This window comes from Electrona antarctica, assembly GCF_951216825.1.
Source record: "Electrona antarctica genome assembly, contig: scaffold_39, whole genome shotgun sequence".
In the NCBI taxonomy this organism is placed as follows: domain Eukaryota; kingdom Metazoa; phylum Chordata; class Actinopteri; order Myctophiformes; family Myctophidae; genus Electrona; species Electrona antarctica.
The window spans coordinates 232,501-254,324 of NW_027637102.1; positions in this window are offsets into that span (position 1 = coordinate 232,501).

Consider the following 21,824-nt stretch of genomic DNA (forward strand, 5'->3'; position numbering starts at 1 on the left):
TTATATGAACATGGCGTCCTGTCTACACCTTGTGTTTATATGAACATGGCGTCCTGTCTACACCTTGTGTTTATATGAACGTGGCGTCCTGTCTACAGTGGAGCGACTTTTTAGTAGATTTATAAACCACAAGGACATCCAAACAGAGTTTGACCAAAACAGGTGAAATCACACATACAGTACAGTTCTCACAATACAACTTAACATGTATTGTTGTAGAAACAGCCCTGAATGAAGGGGATATATTATTATGGTGGTAATTTAGGGATGTCCCTGTGTTAGCCGAAACCGAATACCGATACCAGAGAATAATATAATAATAAAACAAAAGAAAATATACTTATTTTATCTCGTGTTATAGCAGACTCCTCACTCAAATGTGCACTTGCAGTTTGAGCAACTCGAAAGCAAACTCCACATGATGCCCCAACATTGTATGTACCTGCCATAGTGTCGACCCCTTTACCCCTGTGTCGGATCTGTGGTTAGACTGGCATATTCGCCGATACCGATATGACCCGATATGACCAAATAAGGGCCGATCCGATACTGCTCCGATACCGATACAGTATCGATACTGCTTCGATACCGATACAGTATCGGGACATCTCTAATATTTATCACAACTATGGCAGCGTTAATAACTGCCAACTTCCCTTGCAATACAGGACGTCACCACATAGACACCCATGTACCTGCCAAACTACTGCAAATAGATCAACTACACCACATAGACACCCATGTACCTGCCAAACTACTGCAAATAGATCAACTACACCACATAGACACCCATGTACCTGCCAAACTACTGCAAATAGATCAACTACACCACATAGACACCCATGTACCTGCCAAACTACTGCAAATAGATCAACTACACCAAGATACGCTACACCACAAAGACACCCATGTACCTGCCAAACTACTGCAAATAGATCAACTACACCACATAGACACCCATGTACCTGCCAAACTACTGCAAATAGATCAACTACACCACATAGACACCCATGTACCTGCCAAACTACTGCAAATAGATCAACTACACCACATAGACACCCATGTACCTGCCAAACTACTGCAAATAGATCAACTACACCATATAGACACCCATGTACCTGCCAAACTACTGCAAATAGATCAACTACACCAAGATACGCTACACCACAAAGACACCCATGTACCTGCCAAACTACTGCAAATAGATCAACTACACCACATAGACACCCATGTACCTGCCAAACTACTGCAAATAGATCAACTACACCACATAGACACCCATGTACCTGCCAAACTACTGCAAATAGATCAACTACACCACATAGACACCCATGTACCTGCCAAACTACTGCAAATAGATCAACTACAATTTTACAATTTACAATTTAGGCATTTAGCAGACGCTCTTAATCCAGAGCGACTTACATTAGGCAAGAACAAAAGTATGGGAATACATCACATATATAAAATGCATTTATCAAGAAACATGCGTAAGCTAAGAACGTAACTAGAACATATCTATATAATGACACTATACATATTAAATATACATATATACTATACTATGCTATACATATGTACTATGATGTGCTATGACTACATACAATGCAATTATTGTGCTGTCTACATGACATGCTATAAGTCTGTTTCAAATGCTATCTAAGTCTAAAAAGTGCTATCTAAGGGGGTAGGATAAGTGCTATGGGCCATGATGGAGTCTGAAAAGGTGGGTCTTCAGACTACGGCGGAAGATTGGGAGTGATGCTGCAGTTCTGATTGCAACGGGGAGTGCATTCCACAGTTTTGGGGCCAGAAGGGAGAAGAGTTTGGGACGTGTGGAGCGTTGTCCCGGCGTTTTTAGTGAGGGTACTTCCAGCTTTCCTGCGTTGGCTGATCTGAGTGCGCGGGAGGGTTTGTAGGGTTCAATCATGCTTGCAAGATATGGGGGAGCCATATCTACACCACATAGACACCCATGTACCTGCCAAACTACTGCAAATAGATCAACTACACCAAGATACGCTACACCACAAAGACACCAATGTAGCCGTCAAACTACGTCCACAATCACAACATCAGAGTGAGCAACACAACATCACATTCAACCCAGATTTGGCACTAACAAAGGGGTTGGAGCCAACTTAACAAGGGGCCATAAAGACATGTGAATCACGTGACAGTTACAGTAGGTTCCTTCAGATGAAATGGAACACCCTGGGCTTCACTCATGTACTTTATGCTTCACAAAGATGCATAACGTGCTCTGTGTGAAGTGTTGTGTGAAGTGTTGTGTGAAGTGTTGTGTGAAGTGTTTACTTCCACTATCGCAAAGAAAAGGTGATATGAAGGCTATATAATTATGCACTGTATAAATAAATGGTCTAAAAGCAAAAATAAAGAGTGTGACAGAAGGGTCACCTCATCTCAGCTGAGGTGATTAGGGAGTTGATAAGGGACTGATATAGAATAGTAGCCTACATAAAGCCTGTTCTAGTCCTGACGGAGGTCTGTGTTAATCCTGATTCCTGGAGAGTTGTGTGAGATAACACCGGAGGTGAAACATGAAGTGTCTGATTCTTCTGGTCTGTGTGGTGCTAGCAGAGAGCATCCACAGGTAAGATATTCTATTGGTCTGTCTGTGTGGTGCTAGCAGAGAGCATCCACAGGTAAGATATTCTATTGGTCTGTCTGTGTGGTGCTAGCAGAGAGCATCCACAGGTAAGATATTCTATTGGTCTGTCTGTGTGGTGCTAGCAGAGAGCATCCACAGGTAAGATATTCTATTGGTCTGTCTGTGTGGTGCTAGCAGAGAGCATCCACAGGTAAGATATTCTATTGGTCTGTCTGTGTGGTGCTAGCAGAGAGCATCCACAGGTAAGATATTCTTCTGGTCTGTGTCTGTGTGGTGCTAGCAGAGAGCATCCACAGGTAAGATATTCTTCTGGTCTGTGTCTGTGTGGTGCTAGCAGAGAGCATCCACAGGTAAGATATTCTATTGGTCTGTCTGTGTGGTGCTAGCAGAGAGCATCTACAGGTAAGATATTCTTCTGGTCTGTGTCTGTGTGGTGCTAGCAGAGAGCATCCACAGGTAACTGCTTTCTTTATAAACTCACTGTTATCTCCACAGATACATACTGTGACAATATAGCAGATCTATAAGCTCACAATGCATCGCAAGCTCACAACGTGTCACTTAGCGATGCGCTGTGAACAGTTTCACAACTGTTGCCTCCTTCTTGACAATTTAGCCAATGTTTGACCAGTTATTTATTGTATAGTTTGTTGATTATGTTGTTGCAGTAGATTTAAAAATAAATCTAGATAGCCCTGAATGAATATTAGTTAGTTAGTTAGTTAGTTAGTTAGTTAGTTAGTTAGTTAGTTAGTTAGTTGCTGCGAGAGTGAGGTCTAGCCAACACCAACTCGGGATTCCTGGATCGCTGCCCTCCACAAATTCCTATCCAACATCAGGTTCTTGAGCTCTGCAGCACGTCTACATTAGATGGTACGCTTCTTTCCCCTCCTGGCTTTGCCCCGTGTTGGCTCCCATAGAGTAAATTTACTTGCCTCAAGTTCTGGGTGCCTGGCGCAGTGCCCTGCCAGTCTCATCCTTCTCTCTCTGACTTTGTCCGTGACCCGTGGTAGGTCCCCATAGAGGTCCACATTTCTGATGCGGTCCGTCCATGTGACACCTAGTGCCATTCGTAGCTTTCTTGTGTAGACTCCATCCAGGGATTTTTCCTGTAGAATAGAACAGGTGTGTAACTCGAGATTTCTGTTACTAGGCTTAATAAATATGCTGTATCTCAGTATCAGCACCTTATGCTGGTTAATTACCTGTGTCAGTTTGCTCATGCGTGTGGAGAGGGAAAGTAAAAGACACTTTTCTGCGTGAAATTGCGCGAAAATGCGCGTGCACGAGGCGCGTGCACGCACATTTTGCGGCGCACGCGACCGCGCGCGCACCCTACTGAACGTTCAGCACCTGCTAGTGTAAACATCTTCCCGCGGCCCTGGCCTCACTGGGGCCTTGGTACGGACACACTGATGACCCCTGACCTCTGTAGGACACACTGATGACCCCTGACCTCTGTAGGACACACTGATGACCCCTGACCTCTGTAGGACACATTGATGACCCCTGTACGGACACATGTTTAGGACCAAACCTATTTGTTTGTCTGTGTTAATTATTGTGCCCGCTCTCTTCCCACTCCCAGGGTTCCTCTGACTAAACAAAAGTCCATGCGCCAGACGCTCAGAGAACAGGGCGTGGAACTGCCCTATCAGGATCCCGCTCTGAAGTACCAGCAGGGGAATGAGTTTGTCGGCTCCGCCAACATGTACATCAACAACTACGCTGACGTGAGAAAACACTATATACACTAAATACACTATAAACATGTACATCAACAACTACGCTGACGTGAGAAAACACTATATACACTAAATACACTATAAACATGTACATCAACAACTACGCTGACGTGAGAAAACACTATATACACTAAATACACTATAAACATGTACATCAACAACTACGCTGACGTGAGAAAACACTATATACACTATAAACATGTACATCAACAACTACGCTGACGTGAGAGAACACTATATACACTATAAACATGTACATCAACAACTACGCTGACGTGAGAAAACACTATATACACTAAATACACTATAAACACTATATACACTAAATACACTATAAACACTATATACACTAAATACACTATAAACATGTACATCAACAACTACGCTGACGTGAGAAAACACTATATACACTAAATACACTATAAACACTATATACACTATATACACTATAAACACTATATACACTATATACACTATAAACACTATATACACTAAATACACTATAAACACTATATACACTATATACACTATAAACACTATATACACTATATACACTATAAACACTATATACACTATATACACTATATACACTATAAACACTATATACACTATATACACTATAAACACTATAAACACTATATACACTATATACACTATAAACATGTACATCAACAACTACGCTGACGTGAGAAACCCTTCGTCAAAAGCAATAGTCTGAAACACTATACTAGTGTATACTATTCATGCAATGCGAGATGAGATCTTGAAGGTATACTCTATACTGTATGTCCAACTTCTGACATTTTTCACGCCTGCATACCATGAACTCTGATAGACATATAGGGCAGTATTATGCGTGTCTTAAGTACCAGGTCTTATGACTTAACTTAAGACCTGGAGGCGTGGTCAATGCTGTTTGGCCACTCAGAATACCCAAATGGCATTGATCACGCCTCCAGGTCTTAAGTTAAGTAATAAGACCTGGTACTTAAGACACGCATAATACTGCCCATAGTCACATATTACACAGTATTATTAGCCCAGCAACCACGTATGAAAGGTGATAGAACTTGTTTTCCTTCTACCTGCTGTGACGAGAACCAGAAGACACGCTCGCCCAAGGTTAGGGTTATACCTGCTGTGACGAGAACCAGAAGATACGCTCGCACAAGGTTAGGGTTATACCTGCTGTGACGAGAACCAGAAGACACGCTCGCACAAGGTTAGGGTTATACCTGCTGTGACGAGAACCAGAAGACACGCTCGCCCAAGGTTAGGGTTATACCTGCTGTGACGAGAACCAGAAGACACGCTCGCCCAAGGTTAGGGTTATACCTGCTGTGACGAGAACCAGAAGATACGCTCGCCCAAGGTTAGGGTTATACCTGCTGTGACGAGAACCAGAAGATACGCTCGCACAAGGTTAGGGTTATACCTGCTGTGACGAGAACCAGAAGATACGCTCGCACAAGGTTAGGGTTATACCTGCTGTGACGAGAACCAGAAGATACGCTCGCCCAAGGTTAGGGTTATACCTGCTGTGACGAGACCAGAAGATACGCTCGCCCAAGGTTCATTTATTTATTGTATTCTTTTATTTGTTATACGGAGGATAAGGTTAGGAATAAGGTTAGGTTTAGACATAGTTTTACTGAGGTTAAGGTTAGGAATAAGGTTAGGTTTAGACATAGTTTTACTGAGGTTAAGGTTAGGAATAAGGTTAGGTTTAGACATAGTTTTACTGAGGTTATGTTTAGGAATAAGGTTAGGTTTAGACATAGTTTTACTGAGGTTAAGTTTAGGAATAAGGTTAGGTTTAGACATAGTTTTACTGAGGTTAAGGTTAGGAATAAGGTTAGGTTTAGACATAGTTTAACTGAGGTTAAATTACGTTTAGGAATACCCGGTAGAGATTGTGTCGTGTGTCGAGGTCTCCAGTTTTGCACCCGAAGCGACCGTGTTTCGAGGGCGAGCATTCTGGTCTCCGCTGTGATTAACGCATGCGCTCCCCTCCCCCCACTGACCAGACCACCTACTACGGAGCCATCAGCATCGGGACCCCCCCTCAGTCCTTCCAGGTGCTCTTTGACACGGGCTCGTCCAACCTGTGGGTGGACTCCGTGAAGTGCAACACGCAGGCCTGCAGTGAGTACCAAACTAACTGCATGTTTGGACTTTTTTAATGTACTTGGACCTCCACCACTGAAACAGTTCATAGGTCGAAGGGACAGTGGTGACAGAGCAACAAGGGACAGTGGTGACAGAGCAACAAGGGACAGTGGTGACAGAGCAACAAGGGACAGTGGTCACAGAGCAACAAGGGACAGTGGTCACAGAGCAACAAGGGACAGTGGTCACAGAGCAACAAGGGACAGTGGTCACAGAGCAACAAGGAACAGTGGTCACAGAGCAACAAGGGACAGTGGTGACAGAGCAACAAGGAACAGTGGTCACAGAGCAACAAGGGACAGTGGTGACAGAGCAACAAGGACAACTACCAGAGGGGACTGTGAAATGCTAACCAGATGTAGTGTGTTTGATAGAACAGTCTTCTCTGTTAGAGCCTCCCATCACTGGGAAGGACCATCCAGATGTAGTGTGTTTGGTAAAGCAGTCTTCTCTGTTAGAGCCTCCCATCCCTGGAACAGTCTCCCTACAGAAGTAAGAGAGACCTCCAACCATAGACATATATAAAGGCTAGATGGCTCAAGGCGGAGTCTCTGACGGATTTCTCCCGGCGGCCATCTTGCTGAGGGGTTACAGTACAGTATGTTCAATGGCAGCTCAAACAGTCATAACTCCCTCAAATCTTGACGGATTTACAAATGGGTTGGTTTAATACAAACGTTGTCAACGTGGCTATGATTCAGGACGCTTATCTGCTTAATTTTATCTTTTTTATAAAAAGTATGCGGACGTCTCTGACGTTTATAACAAACCAAACCGTTTGAGCAAGTTATGGGTATTTAAAAAGTACATGCCCATGTTATGTGGCCCCGAGGTAAGATGGCCGCCACGTAGCAACGTCGCTCTTCATTGGCCAGCAGCGCGGGTGAGCCATCTAGCTTTCTTATATATATCTATGCCTCCAACTATCTGACCTTCAAATTCAACCTGAAGAGGTGACTTAACAACACATCAAATCTGTAATCATGAGTCAGCTGTAGTGTCACTTCTCACATCACTCTGCAGTTGTTCTGTCCCTGTACCATGTTTATTTGTCCTTGTATTATATTGTATTGTATTGTGTTTTTGTATGGATAGTTTTATCATAATTTTTAAGAGCCTACTCAGTGACTACAGATGAAAACTAGCTTCTGTCTAACTCTGACTCATTTACATGGATGTGAAAACTGACGTGTTGATTAATGAGCTTTGTCCCTGTCAAATAAATAACTAAATAAAATAAAGTGGGTGCCATGCATGGCACCCTAGGGTGCTGTGACATTAAGTCCAGGTGTGTCTCAGAATACTTGGAATTGATCAATATCACTTCAGTTTAACCACTTATAGACCCCATATATGGACTGGACTGGAGTTCTTTGTCAATCTACAATAAATCTCTTCACCACAAATAGCAGATGATCTAAAAGCTTACTTGTTCACGGTCTGTAGGAATCTGTTTAACCCATTCTGGACGGGAACCCCTTTTGGTGTTTTAAGCATTATGCTATACTTTAGCAGCTATTGGAAAATAGCAGATCTACAAGCTCATAGCGCACAAGCTTGTATGTCTGCTATTGAAAAATCCTGAAAATGTGGCGCAAATCTTTGAATATATATTCTTTCAGAGCGAACGTTTTTAACTCAAATCTTTGCTTCTTGGGGGGTCCCTGGAACAACATATTTTCAGATAAGGGTCGGTGGGCAATTAGCCAATTACATATCATTTTTGGGGGTCCTTGACATGAAATATTGAGCACCACTGGTATAGAAACAAATGTATTTCAGAAAACTGTCATGATCTAGAAGACTCTTTTTTTTAATTTCGACGTCCTAAATGGGTTTTAATGATGATTGTGACCTCTGGTGTTTCCAGACACTCACACCAAGTTCAACCCCAACCTCTCGTCTACCTTCTCCGCCAACGGCAAGACGTTCTACCTGCCCTACGGAGCCGGAAGCCTTTCTGGAATGTTCGCATACGACAACGTCAACGTGAGTTTAACATTTAAAGGGAAACCCTTCACCCTTTTTGAAAAAAAAAATATATCATATAAATTATGGTAATGACGTTTAGAAGATTTAGAATATTTTCCTGGGGGACTTTATGTGTGTAATATGTGGTTTTAGATATTTTAGATTTAAGCAGTGAGCCCAGTGTCTCTGATGTCATGGACACTGTCTGGGCTCACTTACTTCCTGGACTACATGTTGTCTCAGTAAGACAGCCCCTCTCCCTATCCACAAGGAGAAGAAGTGCACCAAAGCATTATGGGAATTGTAGTCCAGGAAGGAAGTGATAATTAAACAAATACCCCACAGATGTTCCAGAGATTCACAAATAAAGACGTCTTGGCTTACTGCCGCTGTGATCTGATCACACACCCTGGGCTTTCATTCAAAACGGGCTTAAATCAGGACGTTCCCCTGGTGGCCTGGTGTGTCACTACAACACATTCACAACAGTAAATAACAATATCAGTACAACACTCTTAGTGCAGCAGAGTAGCTCCGACTGAAGCCCAGTCCGTGGTACCAATAGTCCGACATACGTGGCCGGTTAGGATTCACCTGTGGCTTCGGCACCCAATAATCTGACATTACTACCCCTTCCGCAGTTAGGGCGTAGCCGGCGCCGCTTAGGGGTAGTAATGTCAGATTAGTGGAACGTAGGACTAACACTATACGCACCCGCGAGGTTTGGCCTCGGCTGAGGATGTTTAGCTGTCTCAAATTCCGGTGGTTACAACATTAGCACTTCTGTACCCGACTGAATCCCCTGTGTTGACTAGGGATGAAGCTCGATACCCGATACCCAAATAAAACCCTGATAACAAGCGTACCCGTTATCAATAAGATTTGGGCTTATCGAGGCTGTTATGGAGCATAGTGCAGTGGCCCATGACGTCATGTTTAAACAATCAAGACAAGAGGCGATCAAGAAATAAATCTAATCGCCCATGCTGGTACAAACGTGCCAAAAGTGTATCGATACCTGCCAAAAATTCAAGTAAGTAAAGTAAAAAGGTCAATTGCCTTCCGTCTATTAGTAAAGTACTGCATTTGAAGGCCCTAGTAAAAGTACTGCATTTGAAGGCCCTAGTAAAAGTACTGCATTTGAAGGCCCTAGTAAAAGATACTGGTTCTGTTCAGAATTCGTTGTCGTCTCCTGTCTTTCCACAAAAACAATAGAAAATGCTCGATAAGAACCTGGCTCGATAAGCCTGATCGATAAGGCACTCGTTATCAATAAAAGATTATCGAGCTCCATCCTCTATAGTCTTGACCTCGCCGGTGGTCGTGCGTACCCTGCAGGTCGGCGGCATCGTGATCGACCACCAGGAGATCGGCCTGAGCACCAACGAGCCAGGCCAGAACTTCGTGGAGGCCAAGTTCGACGGCATCCTGGGCCTGGCGTACCCGTCCATCTCGGCCGGAGGACAGACGCCCGTCGTGGACAACATGATGTCCCAGAAGCTGCTGAACCAAAACCTCTTTGCTTTCCACCTGTCCAGGTATACAGTATGTCCAATCAGCATGGACCTTAACACTGACACATTCTACCTGTCCAGGTAGATCCAAGCCTCATGTACCTTAACACTGAAACGTTCCACCTGTCCAGGTAGATCCAAGCCTCATGTACCTCAACACTGAAACGTTCTACCTGTCCAGGTAGATCCAAGCCTCATGTACCTCAACACTGAAACGTTCTCCCTGTCCAGGTAGATCCAAGCCTCATGTACCTCAACACTGAAACGTTCCACCTGTCCAGGTAGATCCAAGCCTCATGTACCTCAACACTGAAACGTTCCACCTGTCCAGGTAGATCCAAGCCTCATGTACCTCAACACTGAAACGTTCTACCGGTCCAGGTAGATCCAAGCCTCATGTACCTCAACACTGAAACGTTCCACCTGTCCAGGTAGATCCAAGCCGCCTCATGTACCTTAACACTGAAACCTTCTCCCTCTCCAGCTACAGATGTGTCATTCCAACTCTTCACGCTCCTGATCTTTTCCTGAAGGTTTTCTGAAAATGCACCCCCCCCCCCCCGAAGATGTAACATGTTGTTTTGTCTCGTCTAGGGGAGGACAGCAGGGCATTGAACTATGAGCCATGTAATGTTGTCTAACTGACCTCTGGAGTGGACACTAGGTTGTGACATGTTGTCTTGTCTCGTCTAGGGGAGGACAGCAGGGCAGTGAGCTGACCTTTGGAGGAGTGGACACTAGGTTGTGACATGTTGTCTTGTCTCGTCTAGGGGTGGACAGCAGGGCAGTGAGCTGACCTTTGGAGGAGTGGACACTAGGTTGTGACATGTTGTCTTGTCTCGTCTAGGGGAGGACAGCAGGGCAGTGAGCTGACCTTTGGAGGAGTGGACACTAGGTTGTGACATGTTGTCTTGTCTCATCTAGGGGAGGACAGCAGGGCAGTGAGCTGACCTTTGGAGGAGTGGACACTAGGTTGTGACATGTTGTCTTGTCTCGTCTAGGGGAGGACAGCAGGGCAGTGAGCTGACCTTCGGAGGAGTGGACAGCACCAAGTTCCAGGGACCGATCAACTGGACTCCTGTCACCTCTGAATCCTACTGGCAGATCGCTGTGGAAGGGTCTGTACCGTTTTAATAACATTAATGTGATTTCAATCAGCATCGTGGTCCACAGGATATTATAGAGAGGTGTCTCTGTGTTGTTTACGATAGAAGGTATGCGTGTGACATCATCATCATCATCATACCTAGAAGTTATGCGGGAACGCCTACGGGGTAGCAAAAAACTGCTTTCTGGCCTTGACAGCCCCATACATCCAAACCCATACATCCCATACATCCAAACCCATACATCCAAACCCATACATCCAAACCCATACATCCCATACATCCAAACCCATACATCCAAACATCCCATACATCCAAACCCATACATCCCATACATCCAAACCCATACATCCAAACCCATACATAAAAACCCATACATCCAAACCCATACATCCAAACCCATACATAAAAACCCATACATCCAAACCCATACATCCAAACCCATACATAAAAACCCATACATAAAAACCCATACATCCAAACCCATACATCCCATACATCCCATACATCCAAACCCATACATCCAAACCCATACATCCCATACATCCCATACATCCAAACCCATACATCCAAACCCATACATCCAAACCCATACATCCAAACCCATACATCCAAAACCATACATCCCATACATCCAAACCCATACATCCCATACATCCCAAACAGAATAGGACTGTTCTGTTTGGATGTATGGGCTGTCAAGGCCAGAAAGTAGTTTTTTGATTGTTCTGATTGCATTAAACAACGTTAGACTCAATTTTCCAATCTTTAGTCAGTCACTCCTATTTGACGCACTCTGTTTCTGATGAAGATTTAGCGTGTGGTCTGTCACTGTCCTCACTGTCCTGTTCTAATGGCTCTGTCACTGTCCTCACTGTCCTGTTCTAATGGCTCTGTCACTGTCCTCACTGTCCTGTTCTAATGGCTCTGTCACTGTCCTCACTGTCCTGTTCTAATGGCTCTGTCACTATACTCACTGTCCTCACTGTCCTGTTCTTATGGCTCTGTCACTGTCCTCACTGTCCTGTTCTTATGGCTCTGTCACTGTCCTCACTGTCCTGTTCTTATGGCTCTGTCACTGTCCTCACTGTCCTCACTGTCCTGTTCTTATGGCTCTGTCACTGTCCTCACTGTCCTGTTCTAATGGCTCTGTCACTGTCCTCACTGTCCTCACTGTCCTCACTGCTGCTGCAGATTCAGGATCAACGACCGGCTGACCGGCTGGTGCTCTGGAGGCTGTCAGGCCATCGTGGACACTGGGACGTCCCAGCTGACCGCCCCCCACCAGGTGTACTATGACCTCATGGACGCCATCGGAGCTGTGGAGTACGGCTACACCGGCATGGTGAGGGCACGCACGCACGCACGCACGCAATGGGAATTCCAAATTATGTGCAAGACCGACACGAGACCGAGTCAATGAAAATGTGCACATGAGAAGAGTCAATGCCCGACAAGATGCTCCTATCCCTGTCCTAATGTCATAATGTTGATTTGGTGAACTGTCCTTACTGTATATATTATTTATATATGTCTTATATTATCATGTCCTTAGTTTTATTCTGTCATAATGTTGTCTTCCAGTACGTGGTGAACTGCAACGAAATGAACAACCTGCCAACTCTCCACTTCGTCATCAGCGGAGTCTCCTACCCTCTGCCCCCCTCTGCTTACATCCAGACGGTAAGTCTCCTACCCTCTGCCCCCCTCTGCTTACATCCAGACGGTAAGTCTCCTACCCTCTGCCTCCCTCTGCTTACATCCAGACGGTAAGTCTCCTACCCTCTGCCCCCCTCTGCTTACATCCAGACGGTAAGTCTCCTACCCTCTGCCTCCCTCTGCTTACATCCAGAAGGTAAGTCTCCTACCCTCTGCTTACATCCAGAAGGTAAGTCTCCTACCCTCTGCTTACATCCAGAAGGTAAGTCTCCTACCCTCTGCTTACATCCAGACGGTAAGTCTCCTACCCTCTGCTTACATCCAGACGGTAAGTCTCCTACCCTCTGCCTCCCTCTGCTTACATCCAGAAGGTAAGTCTCCTACCCTCTGCTTACATCCAGAAGGTAAGTCTCCTACCCTCTGCTTACATCCAGACGGTAAGTCTCCTACCCTCTGCTTACATCCAGACGGTAAGTCTCCTACCCTCTGCTTACATCCAGACGGTAAGTCTCCTACCCTCTGCTTACATCCAGACGGTAAGTCTCCTACCCTCTGATTACATCCAGACGGTAAGTCTCCTACCCTCTGCTTACATCCAGAAGGTAAGTCTCATACCCTCTGCCTCCCTCTGCTTACATCCAGACGGTAAGTCTCATACCCTCTGCCTCCCTCTGCTTACATCCAGACGGTAAGTCTCCTACCCTCTGCTTACATCCAGAAGGTAAGTCTCCTACCCTCTGCTTACATCCAGACGGTAAGTCTCCTACCCTCTGCCTCCCTCTGCTTACATCCAGACGGTAAGTCTCATACCCTCTGCCTCCCTCTGCTTACATCCAGACGGTAAGTCTCATACCCTCTGCCTCCCTCTGCTTACATCCAGACGGTAAGTCTCCTACCCTCTGCTTACATCCAGAAGGTAAGTCTCCTACCCTCTGCTTACATCCAGACGGTAAGTCTCCTACCCTCTGCTTACATCCAGACGGTAAGTCTCCTACCCTCTGCTTACATCCAGACGGTAAGTCTCCTACCCTCTGCCTCCCTCTGCTTACATCCAGAAGGTAAGTCTCCTACCCTCTGCCCCCCTCTGCTTACATCCAGAAGGTAAGTCTCCTACCCTCTGCTTACATCCAGAAGGTAAGTCTCCTACCCTCTGCCCCCTCTGCTTACATCCAGAAGGTAAGTCTCCTACCCTCTGCTTACATCCAGAAGGTAAGTCTCCTACCCTCTGCCCCCTCTGCTTACATCCAGAAGGTAAGTCTCCTACCCTCTGCTTACATCCAGACGGTAAGTCTCCTACCCTCTGCTTACATCCAGAAGGTAAGTCTCCTACCCTCTGCTTACATCCAGAAGGTAAGTCTCCTACCCTCTGCTTACATCCAGAAGGTAAGTCTCCTACCCTCTGCTTACATCCAGAAGGTAAGTCTCCTACCCTCTGCTTACATCCAGAAGGTAAGTCTCCTACTCTCTGCTTACATCCAGAAGGTAAGTCTCCTACCCTCTGCTTACATCCAGATGGTAAGTCTCCTACCCTCTGCTTACATCCAGAAGGTAAGTCTCCTACCCTCTGCTTACATCCAGAAGGTAAGTCTCCTACCCTCTGCTTACATCCAGAAGGTAAGTCTCCTACCCTCTGCTTACATCCAGATGGTAAGTCTCCTACCCTCTGCTTACATCCAGATGGTAAGTCTCCTACCCTCTGCCTCCCTCTGCTTACATCCAGATGGTAAGTCTCCTACCCTCTGCCCCCCTCTGCTTACATCCAGAAGGTAAGTCTCCTACCCTCTGCTTACATCCAGAAGGTAAGTCTCCTACCCTCTGCTTACATCCAGAAGGTAAGTCTCCTACCCTCTGCTTACATCCAGACGGTAAGTCTCCTCCCTCTGCTTACATCCAGAAGGTAAGTCTCCTACCCTCTGCTTACATCCAGAAGGTAAGTCTCCTCCCTCTGCTTACATCCAGAAGGTAAGTCTCCTACCCTCTGCTTACATCCAGACGGTAAGTCTCCTACCCTCTGCCTCCCTCTGCTTACATCCAGAAGGTAAGTCTCTTACCCTCTGCTTACATCCAGAAGGTAAGTCTCCTACCCTCTGCTTACATCCAGAAGGTAAGTCTCCTACCCTCTGCTTACATCCAGAAGGTAAGTCTCCTACCCTCTGCTTACATCCAGAAGGTAAGTCTCCTACCCTCTGCTTACATCCAGAAGGTAAGTCTCCTACCCTCTGCTTACATCCAGAAGGTAAGTCTCCTACCCTCTGCTTACATCCAGAAGGTAAGTCTCCTACCCTCTGCTTACATCCAGAAGGTAAGTCTCCTACCCTCTGCTTACATCCAGAAGGTAAGTCTCCTACCCTCTGCTTACATCCAGACGGTAAGTCTCCTACCCTCTGCCTCCCTCTGCTTACATCCAGAAGGTAAGTCTCCTACCCTCTGCTTACATCCAGAAGGTAAGACTCCTACCCTCTGCTTACATCCAGAAGGTAAGTCTCCTACCCTCTGCTTACATCCAGAAGGTAAGTCTCCTACCCTCTGCTTACATCCAGACGGTATGAGTTAACTCCTGAAACGTACAGTAGGCTACACTATATTAGTGATCTGTACACATTCAAATGCATGTGTAGCGTCCAGCCAAGACTCCGCCCACAGTAGCCCTGCCAATCGGGCTCAGCCCAGTTGGCACGACAGGTTGAGTGTCGGTCTGGCGAGAGGGAGACTGGGGTTCAATCCCTGCTCCTCCCAGAAGCATATACTAAATTTGAGTCTGTGCGCATGAGCACGTGCACGCCAACACACACACACACCCAGGCAGCATACAGTACGTTACACGATGTATGCGTTCAGTGCGTTACACGCACCTGGGCAGCGTTGGTACACGATGTATGCATGCTCAAAAATTTTATGATGATAAACTCACATCTCATGTTCCCGTGTACAGCACCAAGAGCCCGGATACCAGTACTGCTCGGTGGCCATCGGCGCCACCTATCTGCCGTCGCAGACCGGACAGCCGCTGTGGATCCTCGGAGACGTCTTCCTCAGGGAGTTCTACTCCGTCTACGACCGCGCCGACAACCGCCTGGGCCTCGCCACGGCTGTTTAAACATCACAGCTCTGACCTGTAGGGATGGGACCACATGTCATATTATACCGGGCATTCTGCATAGGGCGCCAAAGTCCTGACGTCACTCACTCATCCCATGGTTCTAAAGTCCTGACGTCACTCACTCATCCCATGGTTCTAAAGTCCTGAGCGTTTTCTGTCAGTTGATTCTTCACATCCCTATGAGTGAAACGGCCCGGGATGATTTGTTTAATTTTCAAACACAGTTCTTATATGATCTAAGATCCCCCTATGTGGATTACTGTATAATGCAAATAAAAAGTACATGAACCCGTGGACTTAGCGCCCTCTAGCGATAGAGACGTCAGACTTTGGTGCTCTATAATGAGTACGTTCTACTTTTGGTAATTTATGTACATTTTCATTCCAATACCTTTGTACTTTTACAAGTACATTTCTAAAGTGAATAAACGCTGCATGCAGACATGGGAAACAAATAAAGGATGTGGTAATAAATAAATTAATAAAAAACCAACTGTCTCATCTCTGGTCTGTCAGAAGAAGGTCTTTCATTTTGTCTCCAACTACTGTTCAATTTGACGCAAGAACTGACTGACAAGTCTTTAATCAACAATCTATATGAAAAACCCTAAAAGGCTAAATCAAGATAGATAGATAGATAGATAGATAGATAGATAGATAGATAGATAGATAGATAGATAGATAGATAGATAGATAGATCCCTTGACTGACTGTACCACCGAAACCTGCCTGGATAATGATTACTGTGTTCATGTCTATATGTACTAGTGGATATGCTACTGTGTTCATGTCTATATGTACTAGTGGATATGCTACTGTGTTCATGTCTATATGTACTAGTGGATATGCTACTGTGTTCATGTCTAAATGTACTAGTGGATATGCTACTGTGTTCATGTCTATATGTACTAGTGGATATGCTACTGTGTTCATGTCTATATGTACTAGTGGATATGCTACTGTGTTCATGTCTATATGTACTAGTGGATATGCTACTGTGTTCATGTCTATATGTACTAGTGGATATGCTACTGTGTTCATGTCTATATGTACTAGTGGATATGCTACTGTGTTCATGTCTATATGTACTAGTGGATATGCTACTGTGTTCATGTCTATATGTACTAGTGGATATGCTACTGTGTTCATGTCTAAATGTACTAGTGGATATGCTACTGTGTTCATGTCTATATGTACTAGTAGATATGCTACTGTGTTCATGTCTATATGTACTAGTGGATATGCTACTGTGTTCATGTCTATATGTACTAGTGGATATGCTACTGTGTTCATGTCTATATGTACTAGTGGATATGCTACTGTGTTCATGTCTATATGTACTAGTGGATATGCTACTGTGTTCATGTCTATATGTACTAGTGGATATGCTACTGTGTTCATGTCTATATGTACTAGTGGATATGTCTATATGTACTAGTGGATATGTCTATATGTACTAGTGGATATGTCTATATGTACTAGTGGATATGTCTATATGTACTAGTGGATATGTCTATATGTACTAGTGGATATGTCTATATGTACTAGTGGATATGTCTATATGTACTAGTGGATATGTCTATATGTACTAGTGGATATGTCTATATGTACTAGTGGATATGCTACTGTGTTCATGTCTAAATGTACTAGTGGATATGCTACTGTGTTCATGTCTAAATGTACTAGTGGATATGCTACTGTGTTCATGTCTATATGTACTAGTAGATATGCTACTGTGTTCATGTCTATATGTACTAGTGGATATGCTACTGTGTTCATGTCTAAATGTACTAGTGGATATGCTACTGTGTTCATGTCTATATGTACTAGTAGATATGCTACTGTGTTCATGTCTATATGTACTAGTGGATATACTACTGTGTTCATGTCTATATGTACTAGTGGATATGCTACTGTGTTCATGTCTAAATGTACTAGTGGATATGCTACTGTGTTCATGTCTATATGTACTAGTAGATATGCTACTGTGTTCATGTCTATATGTACTAGTGGATATGCTACTGTGTTCATGTCTATATGTACTAGTGGATATACTGTGTTCATGTCTATATGTACTAGTGGATATACTACTGTGTTCATGTCTATATGTACTAGTGGATATGCTACTGTGTTCATGTCTATATGTACTAGTGGATATGCTACTGTGTTCATGTCTAAATGTACTAGTGGATATACTGTGTTCATGTCTATATGTACTAGTGGATATGCTGTGTTCATGTCTATATGTACTAGTGGATATGCTACTGTGTTCATGTCTAAATGTACTAGTGGATATGCTACTGTGTTCATGTCTAAATGTACTAGTGGATATACTGTGTTCATGTCTATATGTACTAGTGGATATGCTACTGTGTTCATGTCTAAATGTACTAGTGGATATGCTACTGTGTTCATGTCTATATGTACTAGTGGATATGCTACTGTGTTCATGTCTAAATGTACTAGTGGATATACTACTGTGTTCATGTCTATATGTACTAGTGGATATGCTACTGTGTTCATGTCTATATGTACTAGTAGATATGCTACTGTGTTCATGTCTATATGTACTAGTAGATATGCTACTGTGTTCATGTCTATATGTACTAGTGGATATACTGTGTTCATGTCTATATGTACTAGTGGATATGCTACTGTGTTCATGTCTATATGTACTAGTGGATATACTGTGTTCATGTCTATATGTACTAGTAGATATGCTACTGTGTTCATGTCTATATGTACTAGTGGATATGCTACTGTGTTCATGTCTATATGTACTAGTGGATATACTGTGTTCATGTCTATATGTACTAGTGGATATGCTACTGTGTTCATGTCTATATGTACTAGTGGATATGTTACTGTGTTCATGTCTATATGTACTAGTAGATATGCTACTGTGTTCATGTCTATATGTACTAGTAGATATGCTACTGTGTTCATGTCTATATGTACTAGTAGATATGCTACTGTGTTCATGTCTATATGTACTAGTGGATATGCTACTGTGTTCATGTCTATATGTACTAGTGGATATGTTACTGTGTTCATGTCTATATGTACTAGTAGATATGCTACTGTGTTCATGTCTATATGTACTAGTAGATATGCTACTGTGTTCATGTCTATATGTACTAGTGGATATGCTACTGTGTTCATGTCTATATGTACTAGTGGATATGCTACTGTGTTCATGTCTATATGTACTAGTGGATATGCTACTGTGTTCATGTCTATATGTACTAGTGGATATGCTACTGTGTTCATGTCTATATGTACTAGTGGATATGCTACTGTGTTCATGTCTATATGTACTAGTAGATATGCTACTGTGTTCATGTCTATATGTACTAGTGGATATGCTACTGTGTTCATGTCTATATGTACTAGTGGATATGCTACTGTGTTCATGTCTATATGTACTAGTAGATATGCTACTGTGTTCATGTCTATATGTACTAGTGGATATGCTACTGTGTTCATGTCTATATGTACTAGTGGATATGCTACTGTGTTCATGTCTATATGTACTAGTGGATATGCTACTGTGTTCATGTCTATATGTACTAGTAGATATGCTACTGTGTTCATGTCTATATGTACTAGTGGATATGCTACTGTGTTCATGTCTAAATGTACTAGTGGATATGCTACTGTGTTCATGTCTATATGTACTAGTGGATATGCTACTGTGTTCATGTCTAAATGTACTAGTGGATATGCTACTGTGTTCATGTCTAAATGTACTAGTGGATATGCTACTGTGTTCATGTCTAAATGTACTAGTGGATATGCTACTGTGTTCATGTCTAAATGTACTAGTGGATATGCTACTGTGTTCATGTCTATATGTACTAGTGGATATGCTACTGTGTTCATGTCTAAATGTACTAGTGGATATGCTACTGTGTTCATGTCTAAATGTACTAGTGGATATACTGTGTTCATGTCTATATGTACTAGTGGATATGCTACTGTGTTCATGTCTAAATGTACTAGTGGATATGCTACTGTGTTCATGTCTATATGTACTAGTGGATATGCTACTGTGTTCATGTCTAAATGTACTAGTGGATATACTACTGTGTTCATGTCTATATGTACTAGTGGATATGCTACTGTGTTCATGTCTATATGTACTAGTAGATATGCTACTGTGTTCATGTCTATATGTACTAGTAGATATGCTACTGTGTTCATGTCTATATGTACTAGTGGATATACTGTGTTCATGTCTATATGTACTAGTGGATATGCTACTGTGTTCATGTCTATATGTACTAGTGGATATACTGTGTTCATGTCTATATGTACTAGTGGATATGCTACTGTGTTCATGTCTATATGTACTAGTGGATATACTGTGTTCATGTCTATATGTACTAGTGGATATGCTACTATGTTCATGTCTATATGTACTAGTGGATATGTTACTGTGTTCATGTCTATATGTACTAGTAGATATGCTACTGTGTTCATGTCTATATGTACTAGTAGATATGCTACTGTGTTCATGTCTATATGTACTAGTAGATATGCTACTGTGTTCATGTCTATATGTACTAGTGGATATGCTACTGTGTTCATGTCTATATGTACTAGTGGATATGTTACTGTGTTCATGTCTATATGTACTAGTAGATATGCTACTGTGTTCATGTCTATATGTACTAGTAGATATGCTACTGTGTTCATGTCTATATGTACTAGTAGATATGCTACTGTGTTCATGTCTATATGTACTAGTGGATATGCTACTGTGTTCATGTCTATATGTACTAGTGGATATGCTACTGTGTTCATGTCTATATGTACTAGTAGATATGCTACTGTGTTCATGTCTATATGTACTAGTGGATATGCTACTGTGTTCATGTCTATATGTACTAGTGGATATGCTACTGTGTTCATGTCTATATGTACTAGTGGATATGCTACTGTGTTCATGTCTATATGTACTAGTGGATATGCTACTGTGTTCATGTCTATATGTACTAGTGGATATGCTACTGTGTTCATGTCTATATGTACTAGTGGATATGCTACTGTGTTCATGTCTAAATGTACTAGTGGATATGCTACTGTGTTCATGTCTAAATGTACTAGTGGATATGCTACTGTGTTCATGTCTAAATGTACTAGTGGATATGCTACTGTGTTCATGTCTAAATGTACTAGTGGATATGCTACTGTGTTCATGTCTAAATGTACTAGTGGATATGCTACTGTGTTCATGTCTATATGTACTAGTGGATATGCTACTGTGTTCATGTCTAAATGTACTAGTGGATATGCTACTGTGTTCATGTCTAAATGTACTAGTGGATATCTACTGTGTTCATGTCTATATGTACTAGTGGATATGCTACTGTGTTCATGTCTAAATGTACTAGTGGATATGCTACTGTGTTCATGTCTATATGTACTAGTGGATATGCTACTGTGTTCATGTCTAAATGTACTAGTGGATATACTACTGTGTTCATGTCTATATGTACTAGTGGATATGCTACTGTGTTCATGTCTATATGTACTAGTAGATATGCTACTGTGTTCATGTCTATATGTACTAGTGGATATGCTACTGTGTTCATGTCTATATGTACTAGTGGATATACTGTGTTCATGTCTATATGTACTAGTGGATATGCTACTGTGTTCATGTCTATATGTACTAGTGGATATACTGTGTTCATGTCTATATGTACTAGTGGATATGCTACTGTGTTCATGTCTATATGTACTAGTGGATATACTGTGTTCATGTCTATATGTACTAGTGGATATGCTACTGTGTTCATGTCTATATGTACTAGTGGATATGCTACTGTGTTCATGTCTATATGTACTAGTAGATATGCTACTGTGTTCATGTCTATATGTACTAGTAGATATGCTACTGTGTTCATGTCTATATGTACTAGT